At 38.4% G+C, this 23319-nt stretch overlaps 3 long non-coding RNA genes across 5 annotated transcripts in view; all 3 read left to right on the top strand.

Annotated features, from left to right (window-relative positions):
- LOC139478547 (uncharacterized) overlaps positions 1-13145 on the top strand; it is a 31792-nt gene extending 18647 nt beyond the window's left edge. For all 3 annotated transcript variants that reach the window (XR_011654314.1, XR_011654313.1, XR_011654315.1), the window contains 4 exons: positions 3914-3975; positions 4416-5000; positions 11626-11752; positions 13105-13145. This is a non-coding gene — a long non-coding RNA (uncharacterized lncRNA). The remainder of the gene's footprint in view (positions 1-3913; positions 3976-4415; positions 5001-11625; positions 11753-13104) is intronic.
- A 1495-nt stretch (positions 13146-14640) lies between these two features.
- Positions 14641-15664, top strand: LOC139478536 (uncharacterized). The gene is made up of 4 exons (XR_011654311.1): positions 14641-14701; positions 14933-14969; positions 15369-15463; positions 15629-15664. It is a non-coding gene; the product is annotated as an uncharacterized lncRNA (long non-coding RNA).
- LOC139478537 (uncharacterized) lies at positions 15661-21539 on the top strand. Its single transcript, XR_011654312.1, has 4 exons — positions 15661-15671; positions 15935-16074; positions 16628-16769; positions 17993-21539. It is a non-coding gene; the product is annotated as an uncharacterized lncRNA (long non-coding RNA).
- The last annotated feature ends 1780 nt before the right edge of the window (positions 21540-23319 follow it).

The following is a 23319-nucleotide window of genomic DNA, read 5'->3' as shown; positions in this document are numbered from 1 at the left end:
TCGCTGCTTAAATATTCCCATTAACACTTAAATGTTTCCAATTTCCTGTGCAATCCACACAAAAGAAAAACCACATGTAAATGATAGATTTCTTACTTCAGATATCCAGTTATGTTTACCTTTATCATCCAACTGCTTTAACAATTTATAACATTGAAGAGGATATCTACATACTTCCATTTTTAGTAACCTTATCCAGTATTTAACTACTCTTACTTGGCTATGTACAAACATATTGCAGCGTCCAGTTTCGCCAATTGCTTTATTTGAGGCATATTTACCAATTACGTCATGCTTCATTACCTCAGGCCACACTTCTTTTTTCACTTGCTTCACGGCTTTTTACAGGAAAATAACAAGTAATTATGAAAGCGACTAAAAAAATCCTTGGCCATTTGTATGGAGATTAGATATTTTTCAAATTCAGCTGCAAAACAAGATATTTTGATTTGAAACTATGTCCCTAAATATTTTCAAATAAATACTATACAACCCTACCCAACCCCCAACCCCCAACCCCCAACCCCCAATCCCCCAAACCGCCACTTTCACCATCACCACAAAATATAACTATGTTTTGAATATTGATAACTGCGCACATATGGTTACTCCAGTGTAATGTACCACGACAAATAAAGTCGTCATTCATATTGAATTTATACTCCTATAGCAGAGATAACATAACAGTTGTCCAGAGTTAAGCATTCCCGAGTTATGCCCCTTTTTATTTCGCTTGTGCGCACCTCGCTCGTCGGGAATCAATCATATCTTCATTTGACAACATATGTTTGAAATTGCAATGTCTACATAATTCCAAAGTAAGAGGTAGATCTAGTTTTACATGTCCGTGACCTCAAACAACATGATATTGCTGAGTGCTCCGTTAAACAACAAACAAACAAACCAGCGCCAACATCAGAACTATTCATCCTTCACGGTCATTCAAATACCCACAACGCAAAGTCTAAGATTACATCTGATTTATCCAAGTGATTCACAGATCTCTCAGCAATATTAACCCATCTAATCTGCGTAAAATAATCTGCCATTATCACTAATTGTAGGGTGATATTAATCGTCTCTAAGAATTAAAGATTACACGTGGCACTATATAATGAGGATATTTCTATTCTTGTCATCTAAAGTAGACATGGAACTACAAATTATTCAGTTATTAATATGTATTTTCTCATTGATTATCTTGATGAAAAACTCTGCAAACCATCATTTCATTAAGGCAGACCGAAAGTAGTTCCATCATATTGTATTATTTTAACTTAAGCAATTCCAGCCTGCCAAGTAAGTGAGTGAGTGAGTTGGGTTTAACGCCGCTTTTAACATTATTCCAGTTATATCACGGCGTTCTTAATGTGGGAGGAAAGCCCTTATGCTCTCCAGAATAGATTAATGCGGGAAACTCAGGCTCAAACATAAGCAGATTGCAACATCTATAAAACACTGCAAGACGAATTGTGACTCTAACCCTCACTTCAGTGGTTGCCAATTGCCTCGCTTAAAAATGTCTCGTTTTGCTCGAAGTTAATTGTCAGAATTCATGTCTGTGTATCAACCGTCCAGAGATCTCAGATCTGTGGAAAAACCCAACTTAATCTGACTGTGTTCCCGGATAAAAACTTAAATCTTTTTGATTCATATACTTTCATACAACAGCAGCCATGGAATGGAACGGAACAGACTACCCCAAAAACATAAAAAATATCACCAAAACTGGATGCATTTAAGTATCAGCTGAATACTTACCTCTTCAAAAGGTATCTAGAAAGCAAATAGTCAATGAATAAATACTCTAAAACATCACCAAGTTTCATGCCAGAGTTGTCCATGACTGAAGCGCTATGAGCATATGTATGGAGTTTGACACTGTATAAGTTTACATATTGTTACAAACTGCATATCAATTGATATTTTCAGTTATATAAAATATTACATAATACTAATATTACTAATAAGATTTTTATAAACTTAGTTATTTGGTTATAGTGACATTTCGCCTCTTGAGACCCGAATCTGTTTACTGCTGTTTACGTTCCTCCATTAAAAAAACAACACTCATAGTCTTTGTATCATTGTATTTCTCCTCAGAAATCCTATTGCCACATTTCGCTTTTAGTGGCTATTGACTAACATTATGTGTTTATCTATCGTGCTAGGTTGCTACTCAAAGAAAGAAACGCATAGGTTATTGTTTTCATTTATTTATAAGTGCAAACATTGGAGTTACATGACAATTAAGAAAAAAACTCTGTTGTTAATGTTAATATAACAGAAGGAAGAGGTGGTGTGCAACAAATGACACATGAAGAAAGGTCATGTCAAAGACTGTCAGCAACGGTTATGACCACCATTAGCGTTAAGGATTGTCTGGCATCGTCGTCCGATAGACTGAATCAGATTCCGGATTACAGGTCCTGGAATGTTCTGATACTCATCCCGCAAAGCCAAAAACAAAGCTGGTTAGGTCTGCGGCTGGAGATGGAGTCGTCGCAAACGTTGTTCCATTTCTTTCCATATATTTTCAACTGGGTGAGATCTGGTGATCTTGATAGCCAAGGAAGGACATTGATGTTGTTATGGGCCAGGAAACGTATGGTGAATCTTGTGGTATGGGGTCGAGCATTGTCCTGCTGATAACTGAAGTTTTGACGGTTCATGAATGGAATGACGTGAGGTGTGATGCTTTCATCACATTAACGTCGCGCTATGAGATTGCCTTGCACCTGGATGAGATCCGTTCTCCCACTGTACGAGATGTCCGCCCATACCATAACACTCCAACCACCAAATCTATCCACTTCCTGCACGCAGTTCTGAGCATACTGTTCATGACGGCGAAACCGTAACTCATCACTGAATACGACAGTTCTCCATCTCTGTAACGGCCAGTTGAGATGGTTTTAACATCACTGTCTGCGTAGTTGGCGATGCTGTCGTGTAAGGATGGGTCCCCGCGCTGGTCACCTTGGACGTATACCAGGGTCACGCAGACGGTTCCTGGCGGGTTGATCCAGATTCTCCGGAGTCCAGGTACTGCAGATGTGGTAGAGGTTACTGTAGAAAACCTTTGCCGTAAATGTCGTAGACGAGTGAACCTGTCTTGTGCGGTAGTGACACGTGTTGTTCCTTGTTGGTAAAATATGTGCCAAGGTTTCCCAAATGTGCTCTGGGACTCATTTAAGCGCCAGCAACCGCCGATTGCGACTCGTCCAATTGCATTATTTCGCTGCGCCTTTTAAGTCTAGGCATAACTTCACATGAATTCACGTCTTTTAACTGTCACGAAAGCAGGCAGACCCCCTGGCTTTTATTGGTAACGGTGCAAATGATGCACATGCAAAAGCAAACGCATGAAATTCTTCCCCGGTGTCCCTCCCGCCCTTTATTGATAAAGTGAGTGAGTGAGTTGGGTTTAACGCCGCTTTTAAAATTATTCCAGTTATATCACGGCGTGTCAGCTTAATGTGAGAGGAAAGCCCGAAGTGATGCAGGTCTCAGACGTTTACCACTTCGGTGAAACCCACGAGCACGGGTATGGTGCTGACAAACCTAGAAACATAATCGGGACGAACCGGGATTCGAACCAACAATCATAGGTTTCTGGCGTGTCCAGGGGACGCAACTCTGCACAGCGAATCGCGACGCCTTACACGACTGGGCCACCCGTGCCCCCCTTTATTGATAAAAACAGAAGTGGTTGCGTAAACAGTGGCAATGGATTCAAACTCTGAAATGACTCAGGGTAATGTTAAACAAGGATATAAATATTGTACAGATACTCAAGATTCCTATTAGTTAAATCAGAAGAGAAAATATGGTCTATTCGTTTCTTTGTTTTAGAAAGTATGTATGTCTTAGTGTCATCCATCGCTAAACTTCACTTTCTTCATCATTACAGGATGACAATGGGATATCTAGCTGTCCTGCTTTGCTGTTTTGGATTGTTACCACATATACACAGTATGTACGAGATCCTACAGATATAGCCCATAAACAGAGATAATAATGTCATTTATTGGTCAGAACATATATCGAGAACACAACCTATGTTCAATTATAACTAATGTGCCACAACATACACCACAACGTTCCGATTGCGGAATTCTCCAATTCCATTAAATGATTTATTCTATTGAAGTGTTTTCAAAGTAATGAGTTGTAAACCTGATATACTCGTGAGTAATGACTGTTTGATTCATCTGTATGCACTGATGGTAGTTCGACGATCGATGATAAATATTGCTCTTATCATATCAAGCTTATGAAGCGATAAGCATGCTATGTGTCCAATGTTATCAATTCTCTTCAACCAAGACCCAAAGAAAGGAGTTTGCAAACGTCATGATGAGAAACAGTGTGAACTTATAACGTTCATATGATACATTTTCCCTTTCTTTCAGGCAAAAGTCGTTCCTCGTGCATGGTCAAATATGGACAGCACTGTGTTGGTTGCAATGACAATGAGTGTACCAAGTGCCACACAGGGCAGTGTGGTTCAAGTTGCGAGGATAATTGTATTGGACATTGTGGATATACTTGTCATAAAGCAAACTGTTCTTGTGAAACATGTGCTGATGGATATCATGGGGATCGTTGTTTATCTCCGTGTTCTGGTAGATGCTACAAGGTACCTGGCAAGCCAACGGCACTTTGTCAAAGAAATGGGATGTGTACAGACAGCTGTAAATATGGATTTTGTTTGCTCAACACGACGTGCGCAAAACGTTGCAATGAAGGTTGTTTGGATGATGATTGTGATGCTTATACTTGTGAATGTCGTAGTGGTTGTAAACCTGGTTTTGATTCTTGCAACGAAACGTCCAAACTTCCATCCAATACTGACTGTAAAAACTGTAGAAATAAAACATGCAAAGGAGATGGGTGCATAGGCTGTATTGATGGGCGACATGGAGTGCAATGTCAGCACAAATGCGACAACTGTGAAGTGTGTTATCAACTGGACGGAACCTGTATACAAGTAAACCGTGAGTCCTGGGAAGTAGCCTCGTAATAATATAGTTTTTATGTAGATCCGTGCTATTATTTATCTCATGAACACCTGGTGACTGTTTAGTGATCCATTCGTATAATGTTCACCACCAGTATGCCTTTTACGCCCAATGGAATCTATTTCGGCAGATAATGGAGACTTATTTTGCGCTGCCGTTGACGTTATCTATTTACTTCAAGGATAGGATAGGAATAAGTGTAATATCATTGACTTTCGTTTTCTAACTCCTTCATTCACTGTAATTCTGACATACTAATACAGCTATATTCAGAATACAAATACCATGATGTCATGCTCATTTCTTTCCTAAAACGATGTGAGAATATGAAGTACGCTGTTATACGAAAACCAAGCCCATTTATCTTCCGGAGTTTTAACAGCGTTTGATCACAACATTTCATTCTTATGATATCCAATGCAACTACATCCATACCGTAGGTATTATTCTTTTTTGAAATCGTTCAAGATAAAACTCGGAGCAGATTTCACAGAATTTTTGAAATGGACAAGTTGAAATAATAGGCCAGAGGCACGTAATAATAGTCAAATTGTACGAACATGATTGAGTGAGTGAGGTAAATCCATACTCATACTCAAAGGTAGGTCACCATACTCGGGACATTACAGTGATTATGAGAACGGGCTGTAGTCCGTCAGCAACCAAAGGTAGGTCACCATACTGGGGACATTACAATGATTATGAGAACGGGCTGTAGTCCGTCAGCAACCAAAGGCAGGTCACCATACTGGGGACATTACAGTGATTATGAGAACGGGCTGTAGTCCGTCAGCAACCAAAGGTAGGTCACCACACGAGGGACATTACAATGATTATGAGAACGGGCTGTAGTCCGTCAGCAACCAAAAACAGGTCACCACACACGGGACATTACAATGATTATGAGAACGGGCTGTAGTCCGTCAGCAACCAAAGGCAGGTCACCATACTGGGGACATTACAGTGATTATGAGAACGGGCTGTAGTCCGTCAACAACCAAAGGTAGGTCACCACACGAGGGACATTACAATGATTATGAGAACGGGCTGTAGTCCGTCAGCAACCAAAAACAGGTCACCACACACGGGACATTACAATGATTATGAGAACGGGCTGTAGATCGTCAGCAACCAAAGGTAGGTCACCATACTGGGGACATTAAAATGATTCTGAGAACGGGCTGTAGATCGTCAGCAACCAAAGGTAGGTCACCGTACTAGGGACATTATAATGATCATGAGAACGGGCTGTAGATCGTCAGCAACCAAAGGTAGGTCACCACACACGGGACATTACAATGATTATGAGAACGGGCTGTAGATCGTCAGCAACCAAAGGTAGGTCACCGTACTGGGGACATTATAATGATCATGAGAACGGGCTGTAGATCGTCAGCAACCAAAGGTAGGTCACCGTATTAGGGACCATTAGGACGTACAACACGTCTGCTACCTGTATGGTACCCCAACAGGATGTACTCATTGCCTCTAGCTTCTGGCGATTGTTTGCAATCTAATGTTTAACTAATAAAGGTCAAAATACAAAACAAATAGACTCCATTTGAAAGAAAGAACAATGTCTAAAGAACGTCAATGCACAGGAAAGGACACCAATCGCTAAATGTCTACGTTGACAATAAAGAACGCCAGATGGCGCTACAATTTGTACAACATTCCGAGTTTAATCGGCTTGTTCCGCTGTGTATATTATACATTCTGCAATCAGCAACACGGCACCGAGGTTCAAAATGTATGACGCCATTCTTCGTGCACCACTGTGTGACTTCATATACATATTGCTATTATATCGAGCTTTCAAAGTCACGTTTTGATAAACAGTTTGTTGTTAATACGATTACGTACTATGTAGGAGCAGGATATGTCCCTGGAAAGATCTATCAGTGGTGTAATCATTAAGGTGAGTGAGTGTGTGGGGCTTAACACCGCTTTTAACATCATACCAGTTATACCACGGGGTGTCAGCATAATGTGGGAGGAAAGCCCGAAGTGATGCAGGTCTCAGACGTTTACCACTTCGGTGAAACCCACGAGCACGGGTATGGTGCTGACAAACCTAGAAACATAATCCTTCAGCGCCACGTTGTCCCCTTCATCAACGTCTATGGCGGAATCTTTCAGCAGGATAACGCCAGACCCAACGTCGCACGTGTTTGCACAGAGTTTCTCCGTCACAACAACGTGCTACGCTACCCTGCCCTTCCCGCTTGCCAGACTTGTCCCCTGATAAACATCTGTGGGACGTGTTGGATCGTCGTGTCCGTCAACGTCAACCACCGCCACAGACATTTCAGGAACTGTTTGTAGCGTTAGAGCAGGAGTGGCAGAACTTCCCCGGGCTGTTATTTGGAATTTGACCCCATCTATGGGCAGTCGCTGCCATGAGGTGATAGCAGCCCGAGGAGGCCATAATTGTTACTGACGTTCCACCTACCCCGGACGTCTTTGCACCTGTTTTTGTACAGCAATAATTTACCTATTCATTCCGCTATTTATAATATTTATGAAATCTATATGTTTCTAAAATTTATTCATGACCGCCTATTTCTCAGGTTTGGAATATGGTTCAGAAAAGGAAAAGGGTCCAAATCCAGTGTTCGCCATCTCAAGGAGGGTGGCACTCTTCTAACATAAATCTGATATTGCTAATACATCAGGTGAAACATTAGCTCAACATTCCTTATCATCTAATTATGTACCTAACTTTCAGAAATTAAAGGAACAGCAAGAGAAAATAAACTTAATTTTAAGTCAGATAATGGTGAGGATTATAATGAAATCTTTTCCATTCATGTGCTCCATATCGCCTTTGGGAAAGCTCATGACACTGCTTCAGGGCTTGATACTGTTCATTATCAGCTCCTTAAACATTTACCTGAATCGTGTTTAGAAACAATGCAAAATATCTTCGACAATATTTGGACTTCGGGTAATTTTCCATCATCATGACGAAAAGCTGCCGTCGTTCCTATATCTAAACCTGGTCGAGATCATACCGATCCCTCTAATTCCAGACCAATATCACCTTACTAGCTGTGTTTAGTCTGGTACTTGGAAACAAACAATCTCATTACTAACATACAATGTGGTTTTCGCAAAAATCGAAGTAGCATTATCAGTTTGTACATTTAGAATCCTGATAAATGAACAACATGCTGTACCTATCTTTTTCAACCTCGAAAACGCATATGATACCACATAGACGTATGGTTACATCATAAAAATGTACCACCAGATTGACCCATGAGCCGCCGCATACGATTGAAAGGCAACTGCAATTGTGTTTGTAAAATTTAAAAAATGGTCTCTTGAAAATGGCTTTAAATTTTCAAAAGCCAAGACTAACTTCATTTATTTTTGTAGGAAATATAAGCCGCATAAGGACCAGGATTTAGTTTTGGATGGTGCTGCTCTTATCAAAGTTGTGAAAGAGGTCAAGTTTCTTTGTATTATTTTTGACCAGCACTTGAAATTTCTGCCATAAATTATTCAAAAACTTAATGCCTGAAAGCATTGGATCTCCCTTTATGGTGGAGCATGTAAAAGCAATTAAAAAAAATCTGATACCATTCATCATCAGGGACTGAGGCTTTGCTTTGGAGCCCTTAGAACCTCTCCAATTCATAGTCTATATGTTGAGGCCGATGAACAGTCACTGAAATAACGTCGCATTAAATTATCTTTACAGTATATTTCTAAATTGCAATCATGCAATCCAGCCTACGATTGTTTTTTTTCCTCCCTATAAAGTACTCTATAACAAGAAAACATCTCTTACTCCGACCCTTGGAATTAGAATACAGTCTCATATTTCTGCGGCTCAAATTAATCTTGAAAGTATAGCCCCATCCAAAATGCTGTCTTCTCCACCTTGGCAGTTGGTAAAACCAGAGGTGGATCTAACATGAACCAAGTTACGGAAATCTGATACCAACCAACTAATTTATCAATAAGAATATAATCAATTAAGAAACATATATGATACTTAAAAATCTATATTTACAGATGGATCCAAGGATGGTGACGCAGTTGCCAGCGCTACCTCCATTGGATCCAAAACAATATATTCAGGACCACCATATAACTTCCATCTTTACAGCCGAATCACAGGCTATATTAACAGCACTATGATACATTAGTTAACAATGAAAGCATAAACAATTTATTATGTTTTCCGACTCTCTTTCTCGTCTTCGGGCAATTACAAATCAGTCTACAAAACATCCAATTTTAATCGAAATTCTTGAATCATATAATGACCTTGCTACTGGCCAATACAACATCATTTTCCCCTGGTTACCAAGCCATGTTGGCATCGTTGGTAACACAATGGCTGATGCTGCAGCTTAAGCAGCACTCAACAAATCTGTGACACCACTTCTGATTCCATACACTGATTACAAGCCAATGATAGGATCATATATCCGAGATCCGATGCAAAAGAAGTGGGACACCCAAATTAAACCATGTATTGGTAATACCTACTTGGGTTGTCAGTCCAGATTTGAAGAGGTCATAAGACACGATGATGTCTTATTGGCCATTGCCGTTACCCCCATGAATATTTGTTAAAAGGTATGTTAAAAGGGGGTTACAGTAGTGTAAAATTATTGTCCCCCTGAGAGGTTATCGCAAGTCCACGTCATTCAAAGAATATTTACATCCACTACGCTTTTAAACGTAGCATATTTGTCATTTTAATTGTAGCTAAAATTAGGAATAATCGCCACCGACTGACGGGATGGTGTAAATCCTGCTGGGCTTCCATGCAGGTGGCAAAGGCACTGTAAGTCCTCTTTGTCCTTAGTATGGCGACATACCTTCAGTTGCTGGCGATCTATAGCCCGTTTTGTATAATGTGATGTTATGTAAAGTGCTATCCATTTTATGATTCCATACTAGTTTTAAATATTTGTCTGTCCTTAGTTGGCAGGTTTGTATGTAAGTCCCAATGTATTTATTATGTTTAACCCTTGATAGTCACTATAAGGCTGAAATATTGTTGATGTGACTAAAAACAATTAACACACTAACTCGCTTTTTCAATTGATCAATGATTCCCAACACCCGAAATCGCCATTAAAAAGTTCATTAACAATGTCGGAAACGTTAATTATGTCGGCCATTTGGACGCCCTGTGCTTGATGTAAACATAAATTGTCAATGGAAGATAATAACTAGTCCACTGAAACAGATTAATTTTTTATTTAAAGGCAAACTAGCTCTGAGTACACACTGTATAACGACTCGCACTCACAGCAGAACTACAAAGGAAGTTACTGTAAAGCAGTCTGAGCATATAGTCGCTCAACTCTCCTTTTGTGGAACTGTTTTATTCAGCAATAAAGCTGGTTGTTGTATGGCTGTCTGTGAAAAAGTTAAGTAACACGTACTAAATGAAAGCGTGTACACTTCGATGTATACAATAGTGATATTAAAAAGTTTAAGAATTCTCACTCACTTTGGGCACAAGCTCCGATGTTCGTACAGTTTCACCCTCACTAAAAGAAGGTTCAAACTCCAGTGAACTCATATGCATAGACTCATATGCATAGATGTACAGTACAACCTTAGCATGTCAGCATGTATAAAGTACAAAACTATCCGTTTGTACAACCTGGCAGCATATTTCTGGTGTCAACCCTTGATGCTGATGCTCCTCCTGTTGTCATTGTTACGAGGTGCGCAGCGGAGTTCAAGAGGGCAGGAGAGAGTCTCGAGGATGATCCAATATCAGGGAGACCATCAACTTCCACCACACCGGAAAATGTTGATAAAATACACGATTAGATTATGGATGATCGGCGACTCATAGCTAATATAGTAGGCATCTCTCACGAGAGAGTTGAGAACATGCTGCGGAATAAACTGACTATGACAAAGGTTTCAGCATTCTTGGTTCCAAGGCTACTGTCCTCTGATCAGAAATGTTCCAGATTCATAATCTCTCGTGATAATTCGCGTCGTTTTGAAGCAAACCCAATTGTGTGTTTGTTGCGCGATTTCTAACTGTGGGTTCACCACTTTCAAAGCAGTCAAAACAGTGGACACATCTAACTTCTCATTCTCCAAAGAAGTAAAAGGATGTTCCTTCAGCTGGCTAGTTGATATCATGCTAATCTGCTGAGACAGCTTCGAAGAATAAAACGTTTCAGGAAGTCATTGTTGTGAAAACATTACTGGTCTTGTTCTACGTTTATTTTACATAAATATTAAACCTGAAATGTGCCATATTCTCATTCCTGGTTCTGAAGGTACCACATGGAAATTACTATTCTTTTAATTTTCTGGGTTACACATGTGTGCTTAATGACAGTATGGGTACTAGTATCAGTAGTCAGGTATGCTACACAATTTCTTTGCACCGTGTTGATCCTCTGGATCAAAGTTATTTTGTATTTTCTTTGTTATGTGATTGAATTCAAGAATGTTTATGTTTCTGATACCTGCACTCCTGCAAAGTCTTAATATGAGGTACATTGACTAAGGTAAATAGAAACCATTTATGATAAACTAAACTTCTCAGGTCAAGTCTCTATTTCTAACCATCCATCTTGTAAATGCATTTTTTCACCTCTTTCAGACAATATCTTGGCGTCGATTTGGATCAGCGGAGTAATTCACATTGTGGCATGTATGATTTTCCTTCAAATCAAAAGCATCGCTACGAGGAAGAATATATCCCTCTGGAAGTTTGTTTTGGAGTTAAGGTAATCAGAGTATATGATTTGAGGTGTAAGATTCATGTACAAACGTTATTATTTCTATGATTAACTAATTAACTAAACGTTTGAATGTAGTTAGAGAAAAATGAATACACACGGACGCACGCACGCACTCGCATAAAAAAATGATTAAACTGTTAGATATTTCATTTAAAGTTATATGAGCCGAAATATTACTTATTGGAATATAAAACATTGACATCAATGAAATTTAAAAGTTTGGCTGAAAACATTTATATCAAATACTTAACTTTGACAAAACTTAAACTTAAACTTAAACAATGTTATAGCTAATCAAGTGATAATTTGGCTGAGGGCGTCACTGGCAATAAAGAGTGATATCTAGAAAAATGTTATTACTAATAGAAACATCGATAGAAACAGAAACACGGGATGTGTAAATACGATTAAGACATGGTTATTGGAATCGTTTGGTTGCTATGATGTATTTGTGAACAAAATTGAAAATCGAAATGTTGATATCATACGATAATGTCTTATGGCCAGAATTTTTTATTTTCTTAATTTGGAAGAATTTCTTTCATTTGATATTTATTTTAAAGTCATGTCAGCTCAGTTAGTAATTTAAACATTCAAGGAAATAGTGATATGTTTTATTCACATGGATCAAAGAAGTGTACTGTATGTAGTATGTTTACTGCTTTTTCACCACGGTCGAAGTAGTCAGGAACTTTTAGTGGTTACAAATATGTTACGTTTTTAAAATACGACAAACGATGTTATTTCTTTCTCTTTATGATCACGAGAATTCCAAGAACTGGCACTGGCAGTAAGGTAGTTTTTTAAAAATGTTGTTGATCTAGTGATAGGTACACTACACAATACGTTTGCCGTTTGTGTGGTTGGTTGGTTTGTTGATTGGTTTGTTGTTCAACGCCGCACTCAGCAATATTCCAGCTTTATGACGGCGGTCTGTAAATATGTTTGTATGATGCAAATTACAGTTAGAAACAGAAGAAATATTAGGAGGTAATAAGTCACACATATATGATGTACACTGATTGTGTGGCTACCTTTTTTTAATAATATTGGTTTTTTTAAGTCTACACCGTTCCTACACCTGGGGTCCAGCCAACTTCGTAACAGACTCTCGCTTGGTGAAAACTTTGCAAAACCAGTCACTATCCTTGCTGCTTAGAATTGTAATAATTCAATTCGTTTGTCGTTAAAATTGGGCAGACTTCTGACTTCCATTCGACTGTTGGTCTAATGAAAGGTATATAATTATAAATATTTAAAGCACAGGGGAGGCTGTGGTATCATGGTTCTGAGACAATAACAATGGGAATAGAAACGACAAAATATCTTGATTTCAGATGTAAAGGAATACAGCCTCGAGAGCCAATCCCCTAGAGAGGTAAGCAAAACTAGAACTATACTATCTACCACAGAATTAAGAATTTTGTAAGTTAAATCTATTTGCATTGTATGTATCGATGATGAAAGCGATTGAATGAATATTTTCCAAGTATGTTTCGACTGTTTTGTTAGTTTGTTGTTTAACGCTGCATTCAGCAATATTCCAACTATATGTCGGCGGTCTTTAAGTAATCGAATCGGGACCAGATAATCAAGTGATTGACATCATGAGCATTGATCTAAGCAAGTGGGATTCGATGACATGCATCAACCAAATCAGCGAGCATGTCCACCCGATCCCTTGAATCGCCTCTTACGACAAGCAAAGTCGCCCTCTGCGCAAGCGCACGGGTTGCCGAAGATCTATTCTAACCCGGGTCTTTACGGGTGTCCATCCATTTAGTCGTCTCGTAGTGGTTGCTTTGGACCTTTTCAACCCCGGAAATAACACTGGGCTTTTGACCCTTATCTATCCGGAGTATTGCCCACAGCGGAGTTACACAAACAAAGAATATGAAGTCACATAAAACCAAACCACAATGATGTCTGAATGAAAACGTATCTGGTCAAATGTATTATTTTTATAGAAATAGAAATGTTTAATACATTTTGAAACATAGGTTTTGTAATTCATAAATGATCTTTTTAGACTGGGTGGAAAGAAGCTTGATAACTGAGATTGTTAGTGGCCGTACCCATGATGGGGGTTGTCCTAGTGTAAAATGATTGTCTCCCAGAGCGGGTATGTCAGAACGCGTCATTCAAAGTAGTTTTATGTCTGCCACATTTTTAATCGTATGATAGATGTTCTTTAAAATTTCGGCTAAATTTGGCAATTGTAGCTAAAATTAGGTATAATAATCGTCAACACCAGAAAGGATGATGTCAATCCTGCTGGGGTCCATGCAGGCAGCAAAGGAAGTCACCATGGTATGGTGATCTTCCTGCGGTTGCTGGTGATCCATAGCCTGTTGTTTACTGATAATGTATTGTTTTACATTTTTCAACTAGTTTTTATCGAATCTGTCTGTGATATTCTCGTTGCTGTACTGTTCACCGATGACAGTCTAAAGATATGTATTATTAATGTAGAAATACTCGTCACGATATGGCATAAATATTGTCGATGTTACATTTTAACTCCCTCACAGTTATGAAATAATGATTCGAACACAATTGACAAAAAAGGACTATCCCACAGTTCATTTTGAAAGCACACATTTTATTGAAACAACTATTAATAAATAAACCACAACATAAGAATTAACGGATATGCATGGTTAGATTTATTGATAATTACATTATTAATCCATTTTGTTAATGCCAATATGAACCAAATCTTTTGTCACATGAAAGTAACTGCTCCTCACGATTCCCAAGTGCACAATTTCAGAATAACCACTGTAGATCGGCGCCTTCAGTAGCTGGTCAATTATTTTATTCCATTTTTGGAATTTTGGAATCACAACATATGGCTTTACATTATTTATTTCAGATGAAAGCAATCGAGTTCAACTTCAAGATAACAGACGTGTAGGTGCCTGGTTTTTGGATGTGAGTTGAGATTATATCTTTTAAATAATTAAGTAATGAGGTAAAAAAGGCATTAACATCAGTATTTCAGTAACATATTAAGCAGATTTCATGGTTTCAATGTTAACTCTTTTGCTATTTTTTTCCCTTACTGTTATGGGGTATGAAAAATTCAAATCCAACACTTTTCTGCCATTTTGCCCTTTCATAATCTGTTGTCATTTATCTCAAGTAACTTTGTTTTTCCCTCAGGGGACCCGTGGAAAACAGAAGTACATAGCCACCCAGCGTAAGTAATGCTTCTTTCAAATATTAATAGACAATGCCTTTTAGAAAGGGATCAAATGTAACATACCGTATTCAACGAAATAAGCGCCCAGGGCGTGTAATCTACACTCTTAGTAATTTAATCGCCAACACACAATGTCATTGCCTTAACCCACTCAGCCCAAATACATTAAAAACTGCGGTGTCTGGGTCGTGTTAATAAAATACAATAGATCCACTCAAAACTATTTTTATAAACAAATGCTCTTTACGAATCCTAGAAGCTGTATTTTGCAAACTCTTTCGGTGATGGAGCAAGGTGAATTTCTCTTTTAAATATTATTTTATACATGTTTTTTTCAGTTGCGCTTATTAAAGGAAATGGATAAGTTTTGAAATGAAAATATTTATCGTGTTTCAGTACCAATGAAAATTAAGGATAAGGAATTTTGGGACGTCATTTGGGAGCGCGATGTTTCGGTGATTGTATACGTGTCATCCAAGCAGGAAGCTGAGGTAAGTGTTAGTTATGATTGGTATGCCTTAACATGTTAAAACGTCAAGTGTGCGTGCATTTAATAAAATAGGTCCAGCTGAAACAAAACATTTTTACTGCAATAAATATTTCTTGTTTTTCACCAAATGTATTCCAAATACCATATGCCGATTAACCATTCACAGCTTGCCAGCAACCTGCGGACAAAGACATACCTGGACACTTTCTGTAAGGGTTTAAGTATGAATAATTATATATGGAATATTGAACCTTAAGCCTTAAAGAAACTTTTTGATCTAAAACAAAAATACGTATTTTCACACGTAAGAACATAAGTTTAACAGTATGTGCTTTAATTAATCATATGTATAACTAGGGCATACTTATTTATGCACGAAATTCACGTTTAAGTATGAAGTAATATGTGCTTGCGTACTTGACTGATGAACTAAATCTTCAGAATGTAACAATTGCCTTGCCCTTTTTTCGAGATGTCACGGGATGCTTCTAAGAGAATCGTCACCTTGTACCACTACTCTGAGTGGTTTCAAGTCGAAAGTTTCTGTCATTTCGTGAAGGAAGTTAGAAAGAAGCCGAACTACACAAACACACCAATAGCGGTTTGCTCGAGGTAGGACATTGAAATCATTATATATTTTCATGAAGAGTTATCAAAGATCATAACGTCCTTATCATGCGTATTATACATACAGTAAACTACGGTCATAACGAACTTAAAGGGACCACAAAATTTAGTTCGGAATAACCGTAGTACAGCAAATGGACGGGGACAAATACAGTTCGTTATAACCGTCAGTTCGTTATAAGCGTAGTTTTCTGTACGTGTATGTTTACAAACTCGTATGATAATCCTGTAAGGCGGAATTTGTTTTCCATTAGGGAATAGGCACTATTTAGATTTACTGATGTCATGACTACCTTCAAGCTTGGGATGGACTGATACTGTTCATGCATTCACTATGCATTTCATTTAATACACTACTTCCTTTGTTCAGATCTTGTCCTAGCAAAATACATGTTGTCAATGCAAGAGAATAACCAGATTATCTGCCGAAACAGAAACTATTACCAATTAAGGAACTTATTCGTAATTACTTTTAGCATTACCGATGAAGTTTATATTTCAATATCACGGTCTATATGAATCTTAAACCATGTTTCAGCGAAGGTGACGTTCCTACCTCTCTTTTTATCACCCTGGACCAACTCTTGGATAATCTGGAGCGTGGCAGTCTTTGTAGGCAGAATTTTAGAGAATGTGTAGATAATCTAAACAGTCAAACGGGATATGTGGCCTTAGTTGAGGTATGTTTATTTGCAATTACCTTGTCACTATTTGAAAGTATTTGTGACTTTATACTTTCCATGTTACACACGTAGAGCTCCATGTCGTGTTTCGGCTATTTCTGAATAAAGCCGTATCAGTGCACTTCACATGCTTCAACAGCATGATTGTCGCTTTGTGCCTTATGTCGCTTACCTTCCTGATACAGCAGTCCGGTGAAGATCCAGGGTAGAATAGGTCTTCAGCAACCCGAGCTTACGACTATGCTGACTTGGTTGATGCATGTCATCGTATTCCAATTGCGTGAATCGATGCTCATGATGTCAATCACTTGATTGTCTGGTCCAGACTCGATTACTTACAGACCGCCTTCATATAGTTGGAATATTGCTGAGTGCGGCGTTTAACATGAAGCAAGCAAACAAATAGTCCCGATACGTTGTATTACTAGAATATTGCTAGGTTACCGAATGTATTTTCGATGATTACATGGAAATAAATATATTACTCTCATCTGTGGGACAATGTAATTGACACAAATAAAGAGATCCTGTTAAGTACTTCCACAAAATAACTTTTGTCACCAAGGAATACGTGACATGGACCCATGGTCTATTGTTTCGATTGTATCTCGATTTTCGATTCGAAACTGCAAACTCATTTGGACGACTTCATACTTAAGTTATAGCGCAATGGAGCGTTTATTCCTGAAAAGTTCACTATTACAATATGTCCATGACCTGGTTTATAATCAAGGGCAGATAATCTTATGTCACGGGATTTGATGAGTGTGCCTTCCCTATAATTGTCCGTACGACCTTATAAGTTGTCAACCGATCTCGAGGGGTATATAATGTGATGTACCCTGTGTGTGAGCCTATGTACCCCGAGCCGTGAAGCACAGGGGAGATCCGTTGGATCGGTTGACAACGACTCATCTCACAGATATTCATTCATAAAAGTCAGGTATACATGTCGGCAGTGTTAGTGATAGGCGTGTGTGATATATCGGAGAAAGAACATTCGGTTGTGCTACAAAACATACTGCAAGTGATTCCGCAGAATGCGAATGGTTAATCATGCAATTGGTATTTTTTGCGATTGTTTCCATGAACCTGAAAAAGGGTTAAACCATGCCCATTAGCGGAATACCGTTTCCAAAAAGAGAAATACACAGACACAAACACACCAAATTTAGGTTTCGGCGTATCCTTTCCATTTATTTTATCTGTTTACTTTTCAGGGAAATAGGACGAGGCTACATAACTGTTATAACAAATTACGTGTTGACGACCATTCATCAGGAACTATTTGGGTACCCTTATTGTTTTATGCATGCATAGGTGTCTACGTTACCATTGTCATCTCAATTTCTGTGAAGTTTTATGAATAACTAATGTGTACACAAAGGTTTTACATAGTGTCTTATTAAAATGTGTTCACTGCTCAAGAACACTTGGATATATATACAAAGAACAATATTTAAGTGAAATGCCAATCAAACAGTTCATTTGAGGGACACCCTGTCATGTAAACTATAAGAATGATGGCCATCTTTGTTGCACTAGATACAGTTTATGAACGCGGATAGCAAACTCGCTCAAACTTTGCACATTGCACATGTGAAACATGCCGTCCCCGGTGACACATCCTTGTTACTTGCATGTGCCAATAAACGTCACAACCACATGGTTCATTTATCGAGTACAAATGGTTTTTTTAAAGTGTGCATGACAGAAAATGAAAAATTGCGAGCAACAGACAAGACTGAAGCTGGACAATCACAGGATGAGGGTTAGGATGAGGGTGAGTAGAGTAAGGCCTAGAAAGATTACTCCCAGACGGGATCGAAATGTATGCACCATTTCGATGAGGAATAGATTCATTTCTGAAACAGAAACTTCAGGCCTACTACAGTAGTCCGGCTTTTGACCACAAAGACACAAAACAGGTTGAAAACTGGGGGTCTGAACTCAAGAATACTTGCAGAGGAAAGGATCTGACTGTGGGAGAAAGGCGCCTCAGACAACAGTGGGTACAGCAGTTTGGAGGTCAACAGTGGCATTGGAGATCCACTACGTTTTCTGATGAATCGAGATTATGCTTACGCATAGACGTATTTGGAGATAGCGTGGAGAGATTTTCTCTCCGGCAGCAGTCAAGGAGCACGATACAATGGGATACAATGACATCCATCAACCAAGTCAGCGAGCATGACCACCCGATCCCGTTACAAGCATAGTCGCCTTTTACGGCAAGCATGAGTTTTGTTTTGTTTTCATTTTATATACACATGGACAAAGGTTAAGCGCCACCATATTCATAGTCTCTTGATTTCATGTGTGGGAATCCGAAATACGAAATAAGATGATGTATGACTGAATTAGGCATCCATAGTTTCATGAACCCAAATTTGTCCAGATACCACAAGGAAAGCGTGCTTTATGTGTTGCTGCAGTTCCCCTACCCTATAAATAGTGAAATTCAAGTTTCAGACACGTGGTTGCATTTTGCTCCTGTGTGAGATTCCCCTTCCAATAGAAGTTGAAAATCAGCGATGGTGAGGAGAAAGTTAACGAACGCTGAAAGGTGGCAAGTGATAGGCATGAAAAATGCTGACATGTCATGCAGGGCCATTGCAAGACAAATGGGTCGTCATCACAGTGTTTTCACTCGTTTGATTGTCAAACATGGTCAAACCAATGATGTCAATGACAGGCATAGGTCTGGTAGGCCAAGAAAAACCTCTAACAGAGAGGATAGACGTCTTTTCATGATAGTCAGACGAAATCCATTTGCCACTTCAACAGTGCAGTGGATTACCCATCAGAGACTCTCGACGATGACCGTAAGGCGTCGCCTCAGAGCGGCTGGTTATAACGCCAGAAGACCAGTAAAACGTCCTCAACTGACTGAGAGGCACATGCGGAATTGTCTGATATGGTGTCGTGCCCGTAGTAGATGGAACTTGGCCAACTGGAGAAGGATCCATTGGTCTGACGAGTGTCGAATGCAGCTACGAACTATTGATGGTCGAATACGTGTTTGGAGGCAACGTAACACTCGTTTTGCACCAAGGAACATCCAGAAGACCTTAATATACGGCTGGGGGTCTGTCACACTTCCGCTGGTGACAATTCGTGGAAACCTGAATGGCCAACAATTCCAAGTTGCCGTTCTTCGTCCAGTGGTAGTCCCTCATTTTGACAACCATCCTCTTCAGACAAGACCTGTTTACATGGACGACAATGCTAGACCTCACAGATCTCGGGCAGTTTGGGCTTATTTGCGTCAAGAAGCTATTGCCACTCTTCCTTGGCCGGCCTGTAGTCCGGATCTTAATCCGATTGAGCATCTCTGGGACATTCTTGGCCGGAAAATCAGACATTGTGATCCCCCAGTTCAAAATCTCGCTGGACTTGAAGCCGCACTTCATGAAAAATGGATCCGTTTCCCTTTAGAGAAGCATTCAACGACTTGTAATGAGTATGAGGCGTAGGTCAATGTCCGTGGATCGTTCACACGTAACTGACGTTTCTGTCTTGCAATAGACTCTGCACTCCCTGGGGTGTCTATGTGACCCCTGATATGGTCTGCTGATATCATGACAGTTACATGACAAAAAAAGTTTTTCAATGTTTTCTAATCCTTCATTTTCTGGTCTTCGGTAAAATTCCATTCTGCTTATATTCTTTTGGAACACAAGATAAACTTGCTTTGGGACAACTTTTGCATCACATGAGGTTTACATATGCGGCTTATAACAATCGTACATCTCGTTATAAAAGTCATCATTAAGTGCCAAAAGTAACAGCTCACAAATATGGTGGGTGGCGCTTAACTTTTGTACATGTGTATATTTTATTTCTATTTGGAGTACACAAACAATATGTTCACATGCAATCTCAAATACATACAAGTTACAAAGTATATCTATAGATGATAGCAAACAAAAACTATTCGATTCCAGTGTCATATTAGTGGATTGTGCAAGTTCGTGGTTTTAAACGAATAGGTGGTGACAGAGAGACCAAAATGTCACGAACTGTGTGTATATATGATACATTTCTGTCGATGTAATATGAATCGGTTATTTCTTGTTCGATGTGTGGGAAATTTGGTATGGAGTTGGAAATGTTTGATTTGAATACGTTTTGCTTTGTTACAGTTAGAATATGATTAAATACATCATTTCGTGTTTCTTGATATCCTAATAAAATTGTCAATTTAAAAAATTCTAGTTCTATTCCAGTTTTGTCTTAGATCCAGTTTGTAAGGTTGTTCCAGATATGTTTTACAATTTTGCACTAAGGTTCGTTTTTCTCGTTTACAAAAAATGCACAGAAATGATTCTTTATATCCCATTTTGTACAGTAACTCGTTTGTTGGTATAATTCTGTGAATAATACTGTATTGGAACCATTTTTGTTTTGAGGACACATATCTGTGGGGGCTACGATTAATCGTTTGCCAATCTTTTTCCGTATTCTTAAGGCCAAGATCTAGTTCCCATCTTTGGATGTATTTTGGGGATATCATACAACACCCTACATCCCCTCTCTCCACTAAGTTTTCAAGGAAATACGGTATTAAGGGCAGATGTAACTTAGATGTTAGGGCTATACGCTTACGCTTTAAATATTGTTTAATTGCTTGGATAAGACTAGAATATTCCAGAAAATGTGTTTTATAGTGGTATACTTGTTTTAGGTCTAAAAGATCCAGAAAATTTCCGTTCTTGTCTATCAAATCCTTTACAAGATTAATGCCTTTTCCCGAGTAACGTTTATAGTATAGTAAAATCTGATGCAAAACCGTTAACTAAAACACTAGATTATCTCGTGATAGAATGTTGTTATCCAGTGCTTAACTGAAGGTCCAAAATTTAAAAAAGTCAAAGCTTCTTGGATGAAAACCCAGTCTACTGAATCGAACGCCTTTTCAAAGTCTATAAGTAACAACAACCTTGGGATTTCCATGCATTCAGTGAAGTCCATATTATCATAAATTAATCTAGTGCATTCTCCAATGTATCGTTTTGACATAAAACCTCTTTGATCTTCGTTAATTATTGTTGTCAGAACTTCTTCTTTTTTATTTACAATTGTTGCTGATGCTATCTTACAGGAAACATTCAATAGCGAAATTGGTCTTCAATTTTTTCAGTGCTGCTTTGGTTTATCTTTTTTTTTGGAATGCATGTTATTAGACCCTGCTTTTAACTTACTGATGATTCTCCTCTTTTGAAACCTTGATTCAATGATCGTATCAGATATTTATGCAGAACTAGCCAGAAAAAAATGTAAAATTCTGCAGTAAATCCATCAGGACCCGGACTTTTTTCATTTTTCATATATTTCAAAGATGTTAAAACTTCCTCATATTGTAAATCACCTTCGAGGCCTAATTATATAATTGTTGTGGTGTGCTTAGTTTTGGAATATTAAGGTCTTTAAACATATCATCTAGGTCTACGTTTCTGTGTACAACTGTTCGTAATATCTCGTACTTTCGTTGAAGATATCTTTTGTTTCAGTTATGGTATGTCCATTCTTTGTTCTAGTTTAGCTATTGCATTATTCAGATAGTTCTTTTTTTCTAAGGACAAGAAGTATTTTGTTGGCTTTTCTCCCATTGCTCTCCATCTTGCCGGAGATCGCAGGATTATTCCTTCTGTTTTTATGTTATTTATTTCTTGCAGTTCAGTGTTTGCCTCTATCCTTTGAGGTATCTAGATTGATTTGCAATGCTTCGATATGTTTTTGTAAGTCGTTTTCTTTTTGTTCTCGCTTTCGTTTCCTTTCCGAGGAGTATTTTATTGTTTGACCTCTTATCAACATTAGTGTTTCGAAAAAATGTTGGTCGTCTATATTAAATATGTCATTGCCTTGTTCATCGACACATGTTTTATATTGTTCTATTGTATTTTAATTGCTTCTTTATTTTTTTCAACAAAAGTTTTGTCGTTTAGTAGGGAATTATTAAACTTCCAATAGCCTCTTCCTCTCTCGATACTGTTAAGTTTTAACGAGGTCCAATGTATAGAGTGATCTGATCTGTAAGCAGGGTCTATACCAACTTTATCTACGGATTTTTCAAGGTCTCTTAACAACAAGAAGTAATCTAATCTGGCTTGTTTTATGGGTTTGGTTTGTCTCCACGTATATCGTCTCTCGTCTGGGTTCATATCTCTCCAAGGGTAAAAAAAGGATTGTTCATCTATGAAATCTGATATTTTTTCTCTGGCGTTTGGGTTGTTTACGTTATACAAATCAATGTATGGGTTTTGGATAAAATTCCAATCTCCACAGATGGAGCAGTGATCCGACTCAAACTCATTGACAATATCTTGTATTTTCGAAGAATGCTGTTGTGTCGGTATTTGGACCGTCCAGGTTGATTAAAGCCAATGTGTTTTTTTCTCTTAATTGCATTTTAGGAGCAAGAAATTTACCAAATTCATTAGCATGGACTTCTTTTAATATTTTAAATTCAAAGTTTTCTTTAAACATGATACCCACCCTTTGGGCGTTACTTTTATAACAACTAAATATACAATGTTTTGATCCC

Source organism: Haliotis cracherodii, unplaced genomic scaffold, assembly GCF_022045235.1.
Source record: "Haliotis cracherodii isolate W230 unplaced genomic scaffold, xgHalCrac1.p SCAF_4, whole genome shotgun sequence".
Taxonomy (NCBI): domain Eukaryota; kingdom Metazoa; phylum Mollusca; class Gastropoda; order Lepetellida; family Haliotidae; genus Haliotis; species Haliotis cracherodii.
The sequence above is the reverse complement of the archived record's forward strand: the minus strand, read 5'-3'. Positions and strand labels throughout refer to the sequence as shown.